The sequence below is a fragment of the Panthera uncia genome, chromosome C2 (assembly GCF_023721935.1).
Source record: "Panthera uncia isolate 11264 chromosome C2, Puncia_PCG_1.0, whole genome shotgun sequence".
Classification (NCBI taxonomy): Eukaryota; Metazoa; Chordata; class Mammalia; order Carnivora; family Felidae; genus Panthera; species Panthera uncia.
The window spans coordinates 77,644,015-77,667,776 of NC_064810.1; the positions used below are offsets into that span (position 1 = coordinate 77,644,015).

Below are 23,762 nucleotides of genomic sequence, written 5' to 3' on the forward strand. Positions count from 1 at the left end.
ATAAAATAAAATAAGTAGAAAAAGATTTATTTGACAAATATGCACAATATCCCAAAAGGGCTCTTTTAAGAGGTCTTTTCTAGGAATAGTAAGCAACAAAGCCATCGTAGATTCTTTAAGGCTTGCCTCTAACCAAGGCAACATGTTTTTGACTAAAGCTGGATTCAGGGATCAGTTAGGATCTGCACCATGCCTAACATGGAATCATGGAAGCTCTTGAATTTCCCAGCACAGGATTGTGGCCAAAGAACATCTAACAAAGCCTGTCCCCTCACCCAGCCCCAGGGCTTGCACAAAAGAAGAAAGAATCGGGGGACAAGACATAATGGAAGACTGAGGGCTGTTCACACAGGCTCTGGCTCATTATGAAATGGAAGAAACTTTTTTTTAAAAAAATGAAAAGTTAATATAGTCCGAGCGTAAACTCATCTCTCATTATTATTCCCACATCTTCCTTGGTATAGGTAGATGTTAGAAAGGATCAAACAAGAGAAAATAAGAATAATCCAGTCTTTAGGGCTTAAGATATGCTGTCAGACCAAGGTGAGGATTAATGTGTGTAAGCAGCATCATTTTCTGTCTCCCCTTACCCAGAGGGGTGGTGAGGTTAAGCATTTTGAAAAGATTCTTTATCATAAGCAGAGCTGACAGGGACACCTGATGAGAATGGTAATCAAATCAAGAAGTAAATAAACACTCAGATCAGTGTTCTTTAATTTTGGTGGCTGCCTTGGGAAGAAGGGTTGCCTTATAAAGGTACATATTTCTCTCTTCCAACCATAAATACAGGGTAGCTTCATAATGTTTTCTCTTTTTAAAAAGTTATTTTGTTTCTCAACAAATGCCAGTTAACCACCTTCTGTGTGCTAGTTAATGTGTGGTTTTGGGGAAAGAGATGGCAGCAAGAGAAAAGGACACCATCCCTATTTTCAAAGAGCTCAGAGTCTGGTACCTAAGGCCAAGCACAAAATGTTGTGATTTTTTTTTTTTTTAAGTCAGCAAGTTATGTTCTCAATTATGAAAATACCAAAATGTCAGATTCTTCTCCAGTCCAAGCAATAATGTAAAATGAGCCAATTCTTCTGAATCAGATTTTTTTAATGAAAATGATGACTGCTGAGGCTTTTCCCTTTAATGCCAACATTATTAGAACTCGGGGAAGAACACAAGGTCAATTTACTGCGTTCCATATTCTTCCCAGGCTCAAACCACTGAGCAATAGAAATATAACGTGACACGTGCAATTCTAAAGGCCCCTAGTAGCTACATTTAAAAAGAATAGAAGATAAAATAAAATAAGTAGAAAAAGATTTATTTGACAAATATGCACAAAGTATACAAATCTATGCAAAATGTACAAAATAATTGTATTTGTATAGCCACATTTCAAGTGCTTGGTAGTCACATGTGGCTACCAGCTATCACACTGGACAACACATCCCCAGCCTTTCCTCAACCTTCATCTCCCAGTAAGTGAACAAAGCAAAACGTTTGGTGGGGACAGAGAGACAAGTTGTACGACGGGCACCAAGATACACAGACTCGACCCAACCCATCTAATATTGCCAATTATTCTTCTCAATCTTAAAATCTCACGATCAAGAGATTCCAGGACACTGGCTCCACCCTGTATGTGAGGATGAAGAGAACCAAACAAGACCAAGGATTGCTACCAACAAAATGGCAACTTAGCCACGCTACCCACTGGCATGCTGATATCATCACATACAAGGACCTGAGAGTCTACCCTCAAACTTTTGCAGTTTGAATCAAGGTCCATTTTCCCACTCTAACCATAAATACCTTCCCAGCTTCCCTGCACATCATCTGAGAATAAATAGGGTATGCAAAGACACAGTAAAAGTGCAATGCCTTAGGAGGTAAAGCTACCAAAACAGAGAGGTGAGGATCCCTTCTTCACCTTTTCATACCTTCTGGTCTGTGGATATGGAAGATTCTGTTCCTTTGTCAAATGATAAAGAGCTCTCCCTCCATCACTCTCCATACTTCTTCCTCCACGACAGAAGGAGGGGTGATTTTATCTGACTGGTAAATGGCATTTTGTAGTTTCATTAGTCGTGTTGTGCCAATGATAATCTCTTAGCTTTGATAGATGTAGTTGGTTATGTGAGATACTACTATTAAAGGAAGATGGGTGAAATCTATCCACAGACTCTGTTACCAGTTACTATTCCTAGTTACTATTTTTGTAACTCACCAACAGCAACACAGTAAAGATTACTGGGGATGATCCCCTCAGGCTGCTTCCAGCCAAACCCAAACTCTATCCGGAAAAGAGCTGACAACACTGAACAACAAGAAAGGACATTACATGAAATGACTTCTTGCTTTTTATTGTTCTTGCAATAAATTAAAAAGTATTTCAAATGCATTTGATTAGTTAAAAGGTTCACTGGAAGCTAGGAATTAGCTGAATTAAAGATTGTTTAATTATAAATAAAAAAATAGAACGAGAAAGGCCAACTTTGCCAAGAAAGAAATTGTAATTGAATAATTCACATTTTTGCTAATTTTTGAAAAATTTTATTTTATGTTTGGACAAGCAATAGATAGAGAATCATCTTCCCAGATTATGGTTGAAGGTTTCAAATATTATATTGGCTCTATTTTACTGGGAAAAGAAAAAGTCTTCTCCATCTGTGCTAAGAAAGAAAAAAAAAAAGCCTAGCCAACACATTCAGAGGGTTTTCAGAGATTCAGTGTCCAGACCTTTTAGCTCCCATCCCAAGTGTCAGTGAAACTATATAACTTAGCCTGGGAAAAATTCTTTCAAAGAATCATGATACCTTTTTCTTCTCCCCAAAGTTTTCTTTCAAAGGTCAGTGTTTCTTCAACTCAGTTCACCTGATTCAGCAAACCAATCAAAGACCAAAGATTAAGAAAAATTAAATTCTACCATCTTGCATAGATAGGTATGTGGGTGAGTGTGTCGGTGGATGGATGGACAGATGGACAGATAGATAGATAGATAGACAGACAGATAGACAGACAAGAATAAAAGCTAAAGTTATTTGAGCCCAGTTTACAAGCTACAGTTGCCTGCTCAAGGAAACGGACTTTTGGAAACATTGTACTCCTTCCTGAACCCTTACCACTATAACAAAAATATCAACATATTCACCAAGTAATTTTTCTCACCCTACTTTTAGATAAATGTTTGCCTTTCGTCAAAGGTAGTGAGTGTTATAGAAAGCAAGTCACGAAGACCAACATCTTTGGGATGAGGAAACAGGGAACCAGAAAGGGAAACAGAATTACCCAACTCGGCTCCTTCCTATCAGAACCCCTCTTAAACATGCCTTCAGACAGACCTTAAATTAAAAAGAAAGGCCAAAAATATTAAACAAACAAACAACAAAAAAAAAAGCAAGTACTGTGAACAAAGTACAATGCTAAGTAACAGAAGGCAGAGAGAGACCAAGAACCCAAGGCTCTTCCTGGCCCTGAGAGGTTCTGGAACTATCTCCAGCCTCCTTGGAGGGCATCTGGCAGGCTTTCCTGGACCTGACTCCCTTCTGAGGATGCAGGTTTCCCTGCAGCCTCTCTATGTGCGTCCTCCTGGCCCCCAACACTGCAGATACACAGGGTCCAAAGCCAGGGCCAGCATTTTTCTGAAGCCTCTTGTCACGTCTAGACCATTGCTCTGCTGCCACACAACCAGAATCTAGCCTTCAACTCTCACACTTCCAATTTTTACTTTTACTTCTCCATGGAGACTCCCAGTTCCTGGGATCCTCTCTTTTTCCCCAGGTGCCATTCCCTTGTGGCAGCACTGCTCCCTGGTTCAGGGTAGAGCCCGTAAACAATAACATGTCAGGCATCATGGTGGTCCTTTACCTACCTTTGCAGCTCTCTCACTTGACATCGTTTGATTATGGTACACTCAATAACACCTTAAGAAGCTAAGATACCAACACTGCAAACCATCTTCGGTGACAACCCTTTCAGTCTAGAGGGTAAAGTTATTGAAGCATTTCCTTACCCATTACCAAATTTGATTCCCACAACTGTAGTAAATTAGGCACAGCAGAATTGGATGCCCATTTAACAGAAGGGAAAGCAAAAGGACAAAGAGGGGAAGTAATCTCTACCAAGCGTTCACAGGAAATTTGGGGCACTGTTGAAATCTAAACCCAAATTTCCTCATATCTGGGGCCCAGGATGCTTTTTATCTCCCCATGCACCCAAGGCTCCAGGATCCCCTGCACAAAAAAATGACACCTCAGTAATGGAGAGGACAAATCATTAACCTCAGCAGGATTAAACTAGTATTTTTACTTGACGTAGACAGAGGGGAGTTAAAAAAAAAAAAAAAAAACAATATAAAAAAAAAAAAAAACTAAAAAAAATTATCCTAAAGGATTCTGGTAGAGACGATTAGCAGAAATATCTTGCAAAGAACGTGGGTGTCCTGGAAGACTCATCGTCGTCATCATTATAATTTCTAATCATGTTGTGTGGGCAGGTGTCCGTGTAGCAAAAACACCATTGGAACCCAGATTAGCAGTTTCATCGGGAGACTAGAAACTAAGTCTGCAATTCTTAGACCTCAAAGTCTGAATCACAGCTTTCCCCTTGGGGATCAGCAAATATGCGGTCTGTGCCTTAGCAAGGACTGTTGGGCCTGCCGCGGGGTGGGAAGGGGGGGCGGGGGAATCAAATCCCAGGTCCACCCAAAAACACAGAGTGGAGCAAGGTACCAGAAGCTTCCTGTGCGCCTGGAAATACCACTAGATTCAGAAACAGAAGGCCAGAGTTGTAGTCCCACGTTATGGCTCTAATTCACTGAGTAACTTTGAATGAATCATTTGCCTTCTTTGCATTTTTGTTTTCGTTCTCATCTGAAAATTGAGAGTTTTTCAACTATTGGTTTTCAAATGAGACATGGGATAAGATCAGGAGGGAAGGCAGCCAGCAGCAGGGTTTTGGGCATCCCCTAGTTCTGCACCCTCCCCCACAACTGCAGCACATCTGTTTTTATCATTTTACTTCAGGCCTCTGCAAGATTTAGCTACAACAAAGGAGCCAAACCCACAAAAAGCATGGGCATGCTGTCTGTTAACCCACCAGCTCTAACATTCTGATTCTCCTCAAATATGTTTTCTCCTGGGCTAATCTTTACAGAGATCGTTTCACCCAGTTGTACTTGACTGTATTGGTAGACTTTAAAAATAAATCTGTTAATGACATACTCTGAAAAAGTAATGTGAAGCATGTCAGTAATTTCTTCCTCCTCCACATGAGCAGATACCTAGAGAAAATGGCCAAAGATAGCGGAGAAGGACCAGAGCAACAGGAGGGAACCCACCACAACTCCCATGATTATTTCACAGGGATATATTAATTTGTACAAAAATATCGCTTAAGCATCCACGATATGATAGGCATTATGATAGTCTTGAAGTGAACAACAGACAAGGTCCCTGTTCCCATGAGGCTTATTCTAATTGGATCTCACATTTTTTTAATTTATATTAATAAAAAAGCAGAAACGTATTTTCGTGTGTGAATTAAGAGTCAAGCTCAGACAATTGGAAAAACAACAAAAGAAACTTGGGCAAAGCAGAAGAAACCCATTACTGACAACTTTAAAGAGAAAATAAAGAATAGTAGGGCCAGCAAATAAGTGCAAAAGCTGTTTTGTGAATAAATAATAAATAAAACTTGGCTGAACTAATCAAAAACGGGGGAGAGAGAAATAAAGTACAAAAAACATAAAACTGTAAATAATGACATGGAAATAAGCACAAACACAAAGGAAATGAAAACAATTATATGAAATGATTTAACTCCATGCAAATCTATCTGAAATCGGTGACTTTCCTAAAATACAATTAACATAAGTAACCACAGAAAAAACACCAAAGAAAATGAGTCCAATTAGTATAGGAGCAGAGAGATAAAAAGCTGTCAAAGAGTCAACAACCTCCACCCCTCCAAAAAAGGCACCAAGTCAAGGCAGTTTCACAGGGGAATTCTATCACATATTTTAGGATTAGATCATATAAGTGGTGTTAAAACTATTTCAAAAGGAAACAAAGAAAAAGAAAGGCCTTTGAATTATTTTATGGGATTTAAGCATAACATCTATACTAGAATCTGACAATAGCAAATATACACATATACGCACTCACACAATTCTCAAATAATCTCACTTAGAAAAACTGATTCAAAACTTGTTAATAAATTATTACCCTCTAGATTCCAATAACACTAAAAATATAATGCACAAACTATGACTAAGTGGAACACTAGCATGATTTCATGCTTGAAAAATGTATTTATATATTTCACCAAATTACAGAACAAAAGATAAAAATCTAAGATATTTTCTCAGCAAAGAAAAAAGGAGACAATGCATGATGATTTCCATAGTTTCCAAAGTATTAAACATTTAACAACTAGTCTCTATTTTAAAAATAAAAAACACTCTCAGAATAGGGATGATTTTTTTTTTTAACACAAGATATTTCTCAAACCAAAACCAACATTACAATTAATAGGAAACATTATAAGTATAAGCATTCTCATTAAAGTCAGGAAAAAGAGAAGGAAATTCACTCAAACTCTGCTATTTAATATCTACTCCTCTTGATGCAACAGAGGAGTAGAAAATCTACTCCTCTACTCCTTTTTCTAATCTATAGATTAGAAAAATCTATAAGATTTATAAAGGAAAATCTACTCCTTTTTCTAATCTATAGATTAGAAAAATCTATAAGATTTATAAAAAATAGAAAGAAAAGGTAAATTATAGCTATTGCCAGATTATATAAGATTACTGAACCAGAAACTCAAAGAAATTTATCTAAAACTTATTCAAATAAGGGAGCCTGGGTCGCTCAGTCGGTTGAGCGTCTGACTCTTGGTTTCAGCTCAGGTCATGATCTCACAGTTGATGAGATTGAGCCTTGCGTTGGGTTCTGCCCTGAGAGCATGGGGCCTTCTTGGGATTCTCTCTCTCCCTCTCTCTCTGACTCTATCTCTTTCTAAATATAAATAAACACATAAAATTTAAAAAGTAAATAAAATTTGAAAAACTTATTTAAATAATGAAAGCATTCAGTAAAGTGGCTGGATAGAAAAACCCATATACTGATAACAAGAGGCTATATAAACACACGTAAAATCAGATGCTATAATATAAAATAACAATTTCATTAACTAGAGAAAACCAAAAGTACCTAGTAAAATAAACTGACAAGAAATATGCACAGTCTGCATGAGGAAAATTTTAAATGCTCCTGATGATATAAAACAAGACTTCAACAAATGGAAAGGCATTGTGTGCTAGAAAAAAGAAATAACATCTGTACAATGCATAATGTAAATGAATAAGTTTGGAGCAATCCCCATAAAAATATCAAAGTGACATTACTTTCAGAATTGGGCACGTTCATTCTAAAGTTCATGGGAAAATAAAGTGCTAAAAGATGCAAAAATTTAGAAAAAGAGGAACTAATGAGATTGGAGTAGCCCCATCAGATAACAAAACATATACAATGTACATGTTTTGGTACAATAATTGAAAGCATAAACATGGTGCATAAACTGACAGATGAATGGAACAGAAGGTTCCAAAAATAATACAAATTCCTCAGTAATAAGTAATTAAACATTAAGAAATTTAATATTTAATAAAAGTGCTTTTTCAAATCAGTGTGTAAAAAGAACGGACTACCCAATGAATAGTGTTTGGCAGGTGTATCTAGAAAATATCAGAGTGGATCCCTACCGCGTATCTTTTACCAAAATATAATTTCAGTGAATCAGTGATGAGAGACAGAGTGAAAAAGAAAAAAGAACCAAACGAACGGACAAGAAAATAAGAAGATATTTTTTTTAATAACCAAAACGGAGAAGGCATTTCTAAGTATTACACAAAGCCCCAAAACTATAAAACGAAAAGATTTAACTGACTATACAATTTTTTCTGTTATTTTTTTGCATGCAAGCTAAAAAGACAAATGCAAAATGGCGAGGTGTTGCAACTCCTATCACGGACTAAGGGTCAACTTTTTCCCTGTAAAAAATAAGCAATCATTCAATAGAAAAGGAGGCAAAGGGGAGTTCACAAAAACAAAAACCAAATGGCTATATCCTATTTAAAATGATGTTAACAGTCACTGACAGCAACAGAAGTGCTAATTCAAACTATAAGATAACCAGACACAAGATACTAATACAGAAATGATCATCTAGCTATAGGACTGCATGAAAAAAGCAAGATACAAAATAATGTGTGCAGTGTGCTCCCCTTTGTGTAAATATTCTCTAGGCATATAAATACATAAAAATGTCTGTCTCTACCCAGTTTATTTCTAGAAGCAGATACAAGGAACTGGTAACAGTGTAGACCTCTGGGTAGGAAAAGTAGACAGTTGAGACCCTGATAGGAGAAAAATTTATTGTTTCACTACACTTCTTTTTTGTGACTTTTTAATTTTGCACTATATTTTTGTGTTGCTTGCTCAGTTATTTGTTTTAGTTTTCTTTAAAGAAAGACTGGACAACAATGCACCAATGAGGACATCAAATGCGGGGAAAGGGAGCCAGCTAGATAGTCTGCAGCCTTCCATCTCTGCAATTTAATATGGCCTATCAGAAAGAGGGTGACAAAGGTGTTGGGCTTTGAAGCCTAATGCAGCCACTTAACAGTGTTGACTTTGAGGAAGTTCTTTACTCGTATAGTGTCTCAGTTTCCACAGCTGTAAAACAGAAAGCTAAAATTGACATCTTAACAAGTTGCTGTCAAAATGAAGTATGATAACAGGTATAAAGCACCTAACCCAAAGCCTGGCAAGGAATACATGTTCAAAATGATGATGGTGACCATGGTGATAATATAACAACTCTAGTTCTGTGTTGCTCAACCACATACATTCAACCCAACACCCAGCTCGCCCACTGGCCTCACTGGCCTCAGCTTCCCAGCTCATTGCCAGAATACTCCGAGTCCCCATGAAGCAAGAGTTGAATAATTACCAATTCCAAACACCAGTCAGAAAGACAACTGGAAACACCTGTTTCAACTCCCACATAGGGCTGAGGGAGGAGCGGAGGGGAGCTGTAGTTAGCAGACGGGGGAAAGAGGTGGAAACTCCAGTCTACTGACCCCCATTATACAGACTTCCCACCACAAAACTTCACATGTTGGCCAGGAATGGGCCTCTTACCCTCAACTCCAATGGCCTCTCATTTTTCAAAGTTACCTTGTTTCACCTTCAAGAGCTCCATTTTCACTGTGAAGCACCTATAGCACATCCCTCCATCAGGTGCCCCGGTCTCACTCCCTCTCGAACACGATAGTCCCAGTACCCACAAGGCCTCCTCTTCAGATTCTCACACATTAGACGGCAAAACTACCCTTCCTGCTGTGTTACAAAAGGCCAACTTTGTCAGTCTTCCCAAAGAGGGAGGAGAAAAAAGAAAGGATTTAAAAAAAAAAAAAAAAAAAAAAAAAAAAAAAAAAACTTCACTGAAGACTACCCTGACAGAAATGTGGTCCCCTCTCTCTAGAACGTGATGACTTCACAATGGATAAAGAGGGTGCATCCTTAGAGCACTGGGTTTTCTTTGCGGTGATGGTGGCAGTGAGGTTTTTGTGTGTTTATGTTGTTTTATTTTTCCTTCTTTCTGTGTTTGGTCTTTGAGAAAGATTCTCTTATGGTGGCTATCAATTCTCATTTAAAGAAATAAGGACAATGGTATTCATAATGAAACAAAAGTACTTTTTACTCTCTGTGGTCTGCAAGGAGTTTCACATTTCACTCAGATAGAACTCCATGTTTTACTAATGTGAAAGTGTGTGGTTTTGGCGATAGCCAAGTTCTTCTAATATTCAACCTTCTGTTGTTTCTTACTTGCAATTTACAGTAAAACGAATCCCAACTTTTCCCCTTTGTCAAAATCAGCCCATTTTTAAGACACCCAGGCCACCTCAAACACTGTACTTGTCATGAATATCCCACTGGCATGAGCCTATTTAGATCCAGTTTTGTGCATTCATCTCCACCATGAAACAGAATGCCCAAATTTGGTCTGTGGACTCCACAGGACATCACTGTTCTGAAGAAGCACTGAAGAAAGGCCAGTCCTATCTTTGCTGATCTCCCCTTCCCCCAAATCCCTTTCGACCTTCATTTTTGGCTCAAGTTGGACAGATCAGGCCTGTGAGTCTGCAACAGGAGAAAAGCTACCCCCACCGTCACAGGGGTAGCTTACTCATCACCCTTTACTTGGGTTATAGAGCTCCATCTTGAGAAGTTCTTTCCCAAGGGCTTAACCATCCCATCAAGCTCCTCCACCATGTCCAGAAGCAACTTAGGCTCAAAACAAGGCAAGTTAGCTGCCCAGGAGCCTCTCCTGCAGTGAGTGGCAAGATCAGGTCCTCATTCCAAGTTTTACTAGTCTAGAGCAAGGGCTCTTCCTGCTCTCTGCACTGCCTGAGGAGAGCCACCTGAAGTTCCCCTCAACCCTGCGAACATCACTGACTCTTAGCTGCTGCTTCATGACATACCGCGACCCCACCAGCAAGGCCACCCATCAGCCCACCCCTGATGGCACAACTGTTCATGCAGGGGTTGGTTTTGATTGTTCAGGGCTTGGGCCATACCAGTGATGAGGTATTTTCACTACCACCAGGGTCCATCAATTGTCGGATGCGTCACAGATAACCATTAACAGTCATCGTTAAAGTCCTGATGTGCCAAATGAATTGTTTTTATTCAGAAATCAGCACTCTTTCCAGGTTATTCCTAAGCTATTGTCACTCACACTTTCGTCTACTTCCTTAAGTGGGAGAAGAAGAGACGAGAGTTAGGGATAGATCTCCGGTTATTCCACTTAATCCCTGCCTGCCTTTCCTTGGTCACAGCCCACAGTGTACTGTTATATGAACATAATCCTCTGTAAGAGACTTTGATGAGTAAAGGCTGAGGACTACTGCTGTAGATAAGGAGAGCAGAGGGCCCCACAAGAAGCTGGCTTTCCTAGAAAGAGGAGATAATATCTAAATTCCCTAATGACTGGGTAAACCTCTACCATCAGTCCTGAATTTGTTCTACAGCCTGATGTTTGGATAACAGAACTCAGAATGCCCCTCTTGTAATCCCCAGCTGCCTCATTAAAAATTTTGTCCAAACAGAGTAACATAAATGTGTTATCTATTACACAGTGTACACACACTCACCCACACACACACGCATACACACCTCAGAGCACAGAAGAGACCCAGTCTAGTGCTGCAGATGACTAAAAATGCAGTACAGATCAGGCCAACTTATCCTATCAGTGCCTAAGAGATAAACAGTCTTGCAAGTTATAATGAAGTTGGCTTGACCATCCCTGTTAACAACTTCTCTCTTGGGACTAAGTATATATTGTCTTCCTCACTAGACTGTAAGCTCTCTTCAGTGAAGGACCAATTCGTGATTCAAATAAACATGTAATGAGCACCTATTATGTGCCAGGCACTAATTGAGATGGCGGAGATACAGCAAAGAATGAGAAAAGACTAAATGTCCGCACTCCTGGAGCCCTATGACAGCAGAAAATTCACAAACGGGGAAAGGAACACCTAGTTTTCAGAGAGCAATACATTCTTTAAAGGAAAGTAAAATTGGGTATAGGAGGTAAGGAGTGCTTGATGTGGGGAGAGCTGTTGTTATTGACATGACTTTTACTTCTAACCATGGATTTGGAGTTTTTAAAAGAATCCCCATGACTGTCTAATCCCCAGACATACTGATTTAATTAGTGTGGGGGTGGGCTTGTGCAACAATGCTTTTGAAGGCATTCCATCAGGGTGGACAACCACTGGTATGCTTGGTTGTGAAGGCAAACAGGCCTGGGCTTCAAACCCACCTATTATGCACCATCTGTGTGCCTCTGGGCTTTATCTCTGAGCCTCAGTGTCCTTATCTGTAAAAACAGGATAACAATAGTAATGCACAACTTTTGGGCTTACTGTAAGAATTAAATGATACATGTAACATGCCTAGCACATGGAAAGCACTTAGGAAGTGCTGGCCATCATGCACCGTTATCTTTATCAATCAGGAGATGCATACTGGAAGGCTATAGGTCCAGTCTGGCCCTTCGATAAGTTTGGTTCGCCATGTACAGAGTGGACTTATAAAGTGCTTTGCCGTTGCGGCTAAGAGCCAAAGTTGATGTTCCTATGCGAGATCACAAATTGCACTTTGCTCTTTCCATGAAGAAGCATCTCTCGCAGTGTTTTATAAGAATTTGAATGAGTTGCCAACATTTAAAGACCTAAAGACCTCACGTAAAAATCTGACAACGCATTCCCATGGGCAATAATTGATTAGCACCAGACAGCCGCCATCTCTTTCAGAGAGAGTCCTCTCAAGCTATCCGCGTGCCTCACCACACCCTGTAGCTCCCTTCCAAAAGTGCACAATGATCGTGGCCGAGGACCAGTCACATTTCATTGGCACATCTGCACTGTTACCTTCTCTACAGTCAAGAGGAGAAGAAAGTGGCACCTATACCCAAGACTCCTGCGTGGGAAAAGGACAACTAGCAAAAAGGGCTTTGTATTTCACGAAGACACTGGAAGTATTTGTTTGTGGAAGCAAAGGCTATTTCTGTATATTAACTATGCAAGTGCAGTGTGTCTGCGTCAAAAGCATAAAACTTGCATGTCACCCGATCACTCTTTTACATAACTCACCTCGCCCCATAGGCATACGACCTATCATGGCCTGGGCACTGAAACAGGAGCTCAGCAAACACTAGCCCTGGAATCTCACAACTTTGAGAGGTACTTTCCATTACCACCATTTTCAAAGATGAGGAAACTGAGCCCAGGAAAGGATAGGCAATGGCCTTGGGTCATATAAATAATAAATGGCAAAGTTAGCTGTGGAACCAGAACTGTCTGACGTCAAAGTAGAAACTTCTTCCACCTAGGGAGCTATTTAATGTAATTTAACTATTGAGGAGAACAACAACTAGATGGGAAACTTCTTGGAAAGAATGCCATCACTTTAGAATAGTATATCTCTCCCTGGTCAATGTACTTGGAGTTCCTGCCACTAATGGTGAAGACCATCCCAATAATTTCTGGCAACTGTGTCTTTCAGATGTTGAGAAACCTGCAAATTATACAGTGAAACCTGTTTCTCTCTTTCTTTTGTCCCATGTAAAGATAGTTCCACTTTTACTTTTCTCCAGTTTATTTATTTATTTTGAGACAGAGAAAGGGGGGGGGGGGCTGGTGCATGCACACAGGGAGGGGCAGAAAGAGAAGGGGACAGAGAATCCCAATGTGGCGCTCCATCCCACAAACCTGTGAGGTCATGAGCTGAGCCGAAATCAAGAACTGGACGCTTAACCAACTGAGCCACCCAAGTGCCCCTAGATAGTTCCACTTTTAAATCTACAAACAGATCACAAAAAGAAAAATGCACTTGTATGTGTACGCATGTCTGTCCACACATGTGTGTGTGTGTGTGTGTGTGTGTGTGTGTGTTGTGTTGACAGAGACCAAAACAAATGACTGAAATGGATGGATGAAGACATATTCAGGTTCAGCTCAAACACTGTCTCTTTGCTGAAGGCTGCCTTGATTCACCCGGTCAGAATGAACCTGCTACCAGATTCTAAAACAGGTCATGTGTATGTATCTTAGATCTGTACATCACATCATATCTACGTGTTATGTGTCAAAATCCCCACCAAATTAGCATTCTCTGGAAAAAAAAGATACGTTTCTCACGTTTATATTACCCACCCCAATCCAGCCCCATCATCAATGTTAAGCAGAAAACCCAGCACACAATCAGATGCAAAATAAGTAAGCGAAGACAAGGTTGACCATTTTCCAACCATGTTTCTATAAGTAAATGCCTACTTAGCATTAGCACCTATGGACCTAGGTTTTGTAGGGATGCAGAGATTCATTTTTTTAAACTTCAATTCAAGATGTGCATCATCTACTGGAGGAGAAGAATGAAAAATGTACATACATAACCACAAAGCAGAAAAAAATTAAAATTAAACCTTCTAAGAGATACAAACAAAAAAAGTTCTGACAGTTGAGAGAAATGTGCAAAATATGAAATTCCTCAGAATTTTGCTATAATCTTTAAGTGGTCAATTAAAATATATCTACCCAAATAAACATGCAATTTCTTTCTCTGATAATTTACTGACATTTCTTTTTTCAAGTTGCTGACATTTAAGTATCAAAAGAGCTGTTAAGAAAGGTCTCAGCCGTAATGGGGAATTCAACTTTTTTTTTTTAAAGGCAGCTTAAGAGAAAGTAGCTTTGTATTTTAGCAATTCTAGAAGAGCTTGACTTTTCTGACAATATAAGTGGAAAGAAACTTGAGTCAAAACACACAAGAAAGAAAAAGATGCTCAAGATATTTCAAGTCTACAATTATTTGCTGAACACATGCTAAGTGCCAGGAAATATGTTAAGCTCTCCAAGGAAACAGAGCTCAGTCTTTATTTGGGGTAACCGTGGGGTACTGGTCCAGCACAAAAACATTAGGATATAACTTTATGAGAAGCAGTATAGAAGAGGTGTGGGCAAAAGGCTAGGAGATTCAAGGGGGAGAGAAATTATGTAAATTAGGAATTCTATTGATAAATGTGGCATAGCACTATGAAAAGAAAACTAAATTGAGTAACTTGGCATTTGCATTATAATCCTGGTTTTGCCAATAATTTGGTGACAGAACTTGAGCAAGTCACTGCCTACATTTTAGACTTCAGCTTCTCCCAGGATTAAAAAGGAGACAGGGGTGCCTAGATGGCTCAGTCAGTTAAGCGTCCAGCTCTTGATTTTGGTGAGGCCATGATCTCATATTTCCTGAGATCGAGCCCCACATCGGGCTCTGCACTGACAGCACGGAGCCTGCTTCGGATTCTCTCTCTCCCTCTGTCTGTCCCTCCAGCTCCACTCCCCTCTTTCTCTCAAAATAAGTAAATAAACATTTTAAAAAATAATAATAATGAGACATATGACCCTCCCAGTGGTCACATTCTACAAAACTTAGTATTAAATAGCCTTCTGAACTAGAATTACGGCAAGAGGAAGTAAGTTTTCCACTATGTTGTTTGAATCCATTGCCCTCTTAGATGTGTGTCGACCAACAGATTCAAAAGCAATAAACCTAGTAGCTACACGGAATTTGATATTTTCCTTGAAATTTACACGAGTAACTAAATTTTATGTCATTTCACCATAAAAGCTAGAGTAGTCCTACAAGGTCAAGGGGGGAAATATGGAGGCAGGCAGAGAAGGGGGGGGGTGGATTTCCACAAGGGCTCCCCCTCCATTTCATGGCACGAAAGGTACAGAGTAATTCTAGGTCCAGCTGCCATCAGTCAGTACTGGTTCAGTTGGTAGGAAAAGTGAGAACTTTATCAGAAATGACCCCAGTATATCTTTCCAATGTCATCTCCCACTATTACTTCCTCTCAAATTTTTATCTTATAAACAAATATTGCCAAACTTGCCTTACCAAATCAGAATCTCAAGGGAGGGTGCTAGAAATCTGTATTATTAACAGCAAGTGATTACAATGATCGGGCAAGTCAGAGAAATCCTATTCCAGAACATTCAAACTATTCATCATTCACCACAAATTCCCTGCTCCTTGTCCCTTTGTGTTTTGTGTCCCTTTGTGTGTTTCTCCTGCCTGCACTGCTCTACTCCCATCTCTGGCTGGTGACATACATACACTTACCTATCCTTCAGGTCCCAGTTAAAGCACCACCTGATTCTACTACCTGAATACTCTCCTACATGTATTTCTTATTTCCTCTATGGGATTATGAGCTCTTAGAGATCAGAGAAAGAGTGTGATTCATTCATTCATTCATTCATTCAACAAATATTTATAAAGCACCTGCCACACGCCAGGCACTGCTCTAGGCACTAGTGACACAGCAATAAACAGACAAAATTCACTCTTTTCATGGACACTGTGGTCCACGGACCAAATCTGGTTCACTGAGTGTTTTGGTAAAATTGTATTGAAACATAGCCACACTCAATTATTTCCATACTGTTTATGACAGAGTTGAGTATTTCGCTCTTTATATTGTAATATTTATATTTACTTCATATTGTCAGATAGCAGAATGAGTAGCTATAACACAGACCATATGGACCACAGAGGCTAAAATATTTACCATCTGTCCCTTTACAGAAAAGTCTGCTGACCCCCCTGTTCTAGTATATCCTTCCCACATAGCACCATGCCTGGTTGACAGTAGGCAATTAATAAATGCTTAAAGAATAAAATAAAGGTAGAAAGTGAGAATAAGATCATAGAAGGCAGGTCCTACAGCAAAATCTCTTTCACCCAGTCTCCATCTTCCTCCTTAATTGTGCAACACTAATTTCCATCCAGGATAGAATGATAGCAATGCTACAGTTCGGCATGATTACAAAGGGAGGGGGCAAGCTTTCCAACCTAGAAAAGTTAAGAATGAAATAAATTTGCTATGTCCTCAAAAGTCGTTACTATTTCAGTCTCATTTGTGATTGTAACAGCTGGCCTGGCAAAAAAAAATACATCACAATAGCTGCCCTTCTGCCTTCCTCCAGCTTACAAACATTTGGGGAGAAGTTGTTACTGTGATTCCTTGGTTTGTTTGCCTCAGTAAGATGCACCTTTTGGATCAAGCTAATGAAACACAAAGTACCGGGTCTCCACTATGACAGGTAAGTCAAACACAAACACACAGCTACACGTGAGGAGAACCTCATTCTGTCAAATACTAAAGTAAAGCTTATAGACTCAATCGTATATCCAGAGCCTCAGAATGGTCTTTATCATGTCCCCATGCAAACCTTCTCATCTTTCACGAAACCAACTGAAAGCTGTGCCATTTGCAGGCTGCTTTTCAGAGGCTGAGTTACTATAAAACTGGAAGTGGAGAGCTGGTACACAGCTAAGGTTTTACAAGCACTGAGCAGTGCGGTTTACTGCAAAGAGTAACAGCTTTAGAATCAAACAAGTCTCGATTTCACCAAAGCTTCGCTACTTGCTAACCATGTAAATTTGGGCAAATCATTCAGCCTCTTTGAGTCTTTGCCTTACATTATGGGAATAACACAAGTTACATCACAGGGCTGATGTGAGAATTAAATAAGATAGGGAAGTCCTAAGGATAGGCAAGTGCAAAGCAGCTTTCTCGGAATCAGAAGAAAGTAGGTTTTCGGTAACACTTGGTTCCTTTCCTTCCATTTTATCCAATAGCAAGTGCAAAACAAATCCCCACACCTCAAAAATTCCTTTGTACATAATACACCTAAACTCCCTGAAAATGTTATATATACATACATATATATATATATATATATATATATATTTTTTTTTTTTTTTTTACTCAATAAATTTGGAAAGATGGCATCTCTACATCTATGACTCTTTCTTAGTCCAAACTCAAGAAAATTCTTTCCCTTCTTAATTTACTACTCAGAAGTGAGATAACAGCTCTTGTTTAGGAGTGCCTGGGTGGCTCAGTCGGTTGAGTGTCTGACTTCAGCTCAGGTCATGATCCCACGGTTCGTCAGTTCGAGCCCCGCATAGGGCTCTCTGCTATTGGCACATAGCCTGCTTTGTGCCTCTGTCCTCCTCTCTCTCTCCCCCTCCCCCACTCATTCATTTTTCTCTCTCACTCAGTAAATAAAACGTAAAAACAGCCCTTATTCTATCTCCTGGTGACTGATTTCTAGCAAAGTATTAGTTGAAACGACATTCCCCAAAATGCATTACATTAAGAGCACCCTGATGAGCATCACAGAACGGGGTATCACGTCAGTTCTGAACACTCCTCCAGATTTTGAAGCAAAACAAAAACGGTCAAGTCTCAATCATTTTCATTTTCTGGTTCTGGTGTCCTCGGCCCCTGTGATACCCTTTGTAAAATGCAACAAAGAAATTCATATGCTTCCATCAAAATAGTTTACATTCATTTTACGGATAGACATGGACGGGGTGAGTAGATGGACATGGGCGACAGATGAAGACAGAGAGAGATAAAGGAGAGGGGGAGGGGAGAATGGCCACAGGATGGATGATTACATGGATGACTGGACAGGTGGGAGGGTGGGAGGGGGGTGGGGGGCACATGGGCAAATGCGGGGATGGAACTCACCCAAACATACGTGACAAGACGCTAGGCAGACACAACAGAAACGCAAAGAAAGGGACAAAGACATAAGTCTACAACAAAAATATCAATCAATTTCAGGACTGAAATACCAGCAAACTTCCCTCTCCTAGCCTACTGCTCCTTAAATCTCCATTTTTAAATATCCAAAGGACTCTCTTCATCATTATGTCATTGCATCCAAAAATGTGGTAAATATAGGATTATACATGTGCACAGCAACAGAAAATGAATCCTCTGGGCAAAACAAATTTGCCACATCCTCCTAATAAGAGAATATAAAAGTATTCCAGAAGGCATAAAGCAACTTATCTGATATAGTGCATTCATGAGAATAACCATACTATTTTTCAATGTTTCTCTAATTAACGTTATGTTAATTAAGAGAACTTGGCCTAATAGATTTTGTTGCAGTCAGAATTTTCTCTAAATTAACAATTCTCCAGGTCTAACTTTACCTTCACTGAGATCTTAACTAAAAGTACTGCTCAACTCCAGCCCAATACGTATTAATTTGGGATGAAATAAAATATGCCAAATTCCTCTACTGCAAAAACAGTTGTCAACTGCCTCTGACTTGTCTTACAGCAAGTTCCCTTCTTGGTAAACAGGAAGTACTGTTTACTGTGCTATGGAAAATGGAAACAATGGTCAAGCGTCTCACAATACATGCAAATACATGACTCACATAATACAATACTATGTAATGATTAAAATGTATACTTTTGCAGGAGGTTTAATGACATCGGAAAATGTTTGCAATGTAGTATCATGTAAAGAAAACATGTAAGAATAAATATGTGTAACATGACCCCCCCCCCCCTTAAAAAAAAAAAGAATAGAGTGGGTATATGTGTAAAATAGAACAATAGTTACCCTGGATACTGAGAATGGGTGTTTTAATTTTCTTCCCCATACTTTTTGGCACTTTAATTTTCTAAAATGAGTATACTTAACTTTTATAATTAAAAATGAAAGGTTATTTTGTTTTAGGAAAAAGACCAGCACCCATGCTAAAAATAAAATAAAATAAGAATAGTTTGTTTGTTTCCATTTACAGAGTATTTTCACATGCATTCACTCATCTGATCTATTCAACAACTCAGAGAATGGGGTTGAGGATCCACACCAACAGCCAGGCCGTCAAGCAAACTACGACAGCACACCTGACTAAGTTTCTTGATGTTCTATAGCCTTCTTTACAATGACCATTCACTTATCTAAGGAAAAGAGTTGGTCTTGAGGGTTTTTTTTTAATAATAGGGGCTCCAAAACTGTCCAAAGTACCAACATCACATCCTATTAAAAAAAAAAAAAAAAAAAAAAAAAAAAAAAAAAAAAAAAAAAAAAAACCAGGGGCACCTGGGTGGCTCAGTCAGTTAAGCATCTGATCAGCTCAGGTCATGATCTCACAGCTCGTGAGTTCAAGCCCCACAGCAAGCTCTGTGCTGAAAGCTCAGAGCCTGGAGCCTGCTTCAGATTCTGTGTTTCCCTCTCTGTCTCTGCCCCTACCCCGCTCCCTCTCTGTCTCTCTCTCTCTCAAAAATAAATAAACATTAAAGAAAAAAAAAAAAAAAAAAACTACATACAAGCACACCTAAGCCCCTCAGTATCTTGCCCCAAAATGGGAGGGAAAGACCTTATTCAAGAACAACACAATTTCCTACTGTTACTATTTTCATGAACATGTAAAGCCAATTATCCTAATGGGACGAGTCCAATCTATTAAGGAGATATCCAGGCACAGTTTTTAAAAAGACAAAGTCTGACCTAGATAAGCAAATCTGAGACAAAGATTCGAAAGCTGCTTAAGGCAACAGAATGCTGAAGGAGGTTCAGAGTCAGCATCGAAGAAACATCACAGTTCAAACCTAGCTGGTCTTGGGATGACTCACCAGTGCTGCTGTGACACCTTCCTGCCCCATTCATCAGACAGGTTTTTCCATTAGAATTTACTGACGATGTCATTGCTCCCCAGTGAGGTGGTAAGATCAATTCTGCAGTTTTAAGATGGGGAACATATGACTGAAAAGCCGTAACACCAATTCCATTCAGTACACTCAAAAAAGCCCAAGGACAGTGTAGTCTCAGTTGAAGGAACACTTGTCTCCATTTTACCTCCACCCATGAGCAAACCCACCAAAGTCTGTCTGTTCTGGAGTTCTGACTAAAGAGCTACCAGATTCCGACAAAATCTGGTGCATTGCTAAAGGTATAAGGCAGATTAATTACGTAGGGAATATGCAGAGAAAAAGGCTGGGCCTGCTTAGGGGCTGGGGCAAAAAAGGACATTGGATTTTTGTGGAAAAGTTGGAACCTATAGAATAAAATGGAGCCTCATGACTGGCCTCACCTTCAGTGGGGACTGCCCTCAGTTCCCCTCCTATGGAAACTTCTAGAACAGAACCCATACATGTAGGAGGAAGAGTGTTGCTGGGCAGAATAAATACTCATTATGGGAATGAGCCTGGAGAATAAAAGCAGCAGATGGTCAGGACACGGAGCCTTTGTTCCCTCGTACCATCATCCAGCTTCCTCTCCAGCTGAGGCCAGAGCCTTTTAGATACCTTCTCACTCTCTTTCATGCCCTGAGTAGGTCTTCCTCACCCTGGAACCAATAGGTTAAATGTCTTTTAAAAAGCTGTAACTCCAAGCACTGTATGCCACAAGTAAACTGGTAACAGATTTTAATAAGCAGGAATGCCCATCGGAACTACCCAGAAAAGGTTTTAAAAATGCTAACGCCCAGGCCCGCAGCCAAAAATTTAGGGATACAGACTGAAAATCTGAATTCCAGTAGGATTTCCCTAACTGAAGCTGATCTACAAACTCAAGTTGAAAAACTCCTACTGTCTAGAGCAATCGTCACCTTGGGTACTCGAGGCCACTGAGGGTACCTGGGCAAGAGTCCCCAGGAGGATCAAGTGGCCAGTAGCTAACCTGTGTTCATGGTGGACAAAAGGAGAGGAGAGGGGCGCCTGGGTGGCTCAGTCGGTTAAGCGTCCGACTTCAGCTCAGGTCACGATCTCCTGGTCCGGGAGTTCGAGCCCTGCGTTAGGCTCTGTGCTGACCGCTCAGAGCCTGGAGCCTGTTTCAGATTGTGTGTCTCCCTCTCTCTCTGACCCTCCCCCGTTCATGCTCTGTCTCTCTCTGTCTCAAAAAGAAATAAACGTTAAAAAAAATTAAAAAAAAAAAAAAAAAAAGAAGGAGAGGAGAACCAAAGAGTGGCTGGGGTAGCAGTGAGGTTTCCCAAGGCGCCAGAAAGTTGCCTCCAAGGGAAGGGCTAGTATATTCTGTCAAACATCTCCAGGAGAATGGGTCCACTTAGGAGCCCAGGAATGAGGTAAACAGAGACACTGGGGCAGGATTTGGGTTTTGCAGGGGTAGGTATGCAAAAAGGCACTCACCACAGGAAGGCTGGTTAATGAATCTACACAATATATGCAGTTTGTGATCTTAAAGAAAAAAAATAGGGCAGGAGGTAAAAGTAGCGAGCATATCCAATAGGCTCTGGATAAATCCTGAGTTGGAAGGAATTTGTCACAGGCCCCCAAATCAGAGATGTACAATCCATCATGGCTACTAAGCTGCTATGCCAAATCTCTTTGGCTGAACAAGGCAGAGAGCTTAACTAATTATATCTCCCTGATTTCTTCGGACGTCATGTCGAAACCAAGTGTAACTCAGTTGTTTGGTGAGCTCCTATAAACAAATCCTACTGTTTCACCTCAGTATGAAGTCCCCAATACAAAACAAAGGAATACGGTGGCTAATGAATCTTAGTTCAAGTGTCCTTAGATAATGATCCTTATATCTGTCTACTGTTTCTTTATTTGTAAAATAAAATAAACTCTTCTCAGCAGTATATGTATAAGAATAATAATAATAATGCCCTAGAGAGTTCTCAAATAATGAACCTAGCTATAATTGCTAAATTAACTAGTGACTTATATTTATAAAACCTAATAGGGGCGCCTGGGTGGCTCAGTTGGTTGAGCGTCCGGCTTCAGCTCAGGAGCCTGTTTCGGATTCTGGGTCTCCCTCTCTCTCTGACCCTCCCCTGTTCATGCTCTGTCTCTCTCTGTCTCAAAAACAAATAAACGTTAAAAAAAATTTATAAAACCTAATATACATTTATACTTTGTTTTCTAGAAGCAACATATAGTTCCTAATTTATATCACCAACCCATTCAATTCCTGATTTGCAAGAACCCCTTCTGCTTTATCCAAAATTCCAAAAATGGAATTTATCTCTTTGGTAAGATTCTCCCCACCTCCATTATCATCATTGAATTTATGCCTTCACTCCATGGATTTCTTTATCCTGCGACATTCCCTAAAAAGAAGTCTGGGAGGGAAGCAAAGAGGCTGGCATTCCCGTGTGGTTGCTATCTCTGAAATGGGGGCTGATTCTTGCACCACAGACCTTGACAACATGACCCAAGACCCGCTGGTCCAGTCGGAGTTCTAGAAGTGTGTCCTTCCATTGGTGTTTCCCAAGCAGATTAAGCAGCCCGAATTACAGACTGAATTACAGCATTCTCTGCTCAGAAAATTGTCCCTCATCCCCACACTGTGGCCCTGCCCTACCCTTCCAGCTTCCCATCCCACCCCCACCCCTGCCCCGGCCCCAGAAGGAACCATGTTGCAACGTGGGGGAGAGTTGGGGGCAAGGAGCCTGCTAAGAGCAGAACACCTTTCTACCTTGCTTTTTGTGTGTTCAAGCAGGACTCCCCTCCACCGGCCTTGTCTGCAGGGGAGGAACAGGTGAATTACTCAGCTGTTGAGTTTAGAGAAGGAACTGGACACTCAGCCGCTTCCTCCCAAGCTTGGGATTTACCTGACCGCTGGAAGCATACACTCCCTGCTATTCAAGATGAGGGATTTCATAGGCACGGTCCCCTACCGGGGAGCTGTCACATGCAGGGGTTATCTGAGAGAAGGAGAGTCTGATTCAGAAAAGCGGAATCAGCAAGCCGTCTGAGCTGACAGACACAAAGCCCACTCTACAACCTAGTCTTTGTCTCCAGCTGCCTGACTGCCGCACTACTTACAACTGGGTTCTAGATGGGTCCAAAAGAACAGGAGGCAGACAGAACAGCAAAGGAAACTGGGACTGAGGCTCGGGGGCCAAGGCAGAGGCTAATAAGTTCAGTCTCCATTAGGCTCCCTCGGCCCAGACATATCTCCTACTCTAACCACACTGACAGCCCCCTACTGTGCACCTGGGCACATCAGGGCCTCACACTCTCCGTTCATCCCCAGGGCACCTTCCAAAATGCTTATCTTGCCCTGACCTGACCCCCAGGCCAAAGATCCAGACCCAGCCTTCTCAGATGTAGCCAACCTCAGGGATCTCTTCATTCTCTGCTCATTGTCTCTTCCAAACTTTGGAATGACATTTCTTTGACCCTCGGTAATTACAAAGCCATTTTTTAAGTATAAAACACATCTCTAGGAGGGTCTAAGTTCCTTCATTGTCAAGACTGAGCCCCCTTCATCTCCACGGAGTCCTTTGGTGCAAGTTAATTAACGTTTATTGAAAACTTATTATTCACCAGGCAGGAAACCAAAAGCAT

General features: G+C 40.4%; 1 protein-coding gene across 7 annotated transcripts in view; it reads right to left on the minus strand.

The window, feature by feature from the left end:
* Window positions 1–23,762, minus strand: part of LPP (LIM domain containing preferred translocation partner in lipoma) — a 679,983-nt gene that overhangs the window by 522,325 nt on the left and 133,896 nt on the right. The window contains exon 1 of one of the 7 annotated variants that reach the window (XM_049629519.1): window positions 20,079–20,489. The exons of 5 other annotated variants lie outside the window; for them this stretch is intronic. The gene's annotated coding sequence lies outside the window, so the exon portion shown is untranslated. Of the gene's footprint in view, window positions 1–9,233; window positions 9,508–20,078; window positions 20,490–23,762 lie in introns of those variants that run through there. One more of the 7 variants, XM_049629517.1, reaches the window with a different exon arrangement.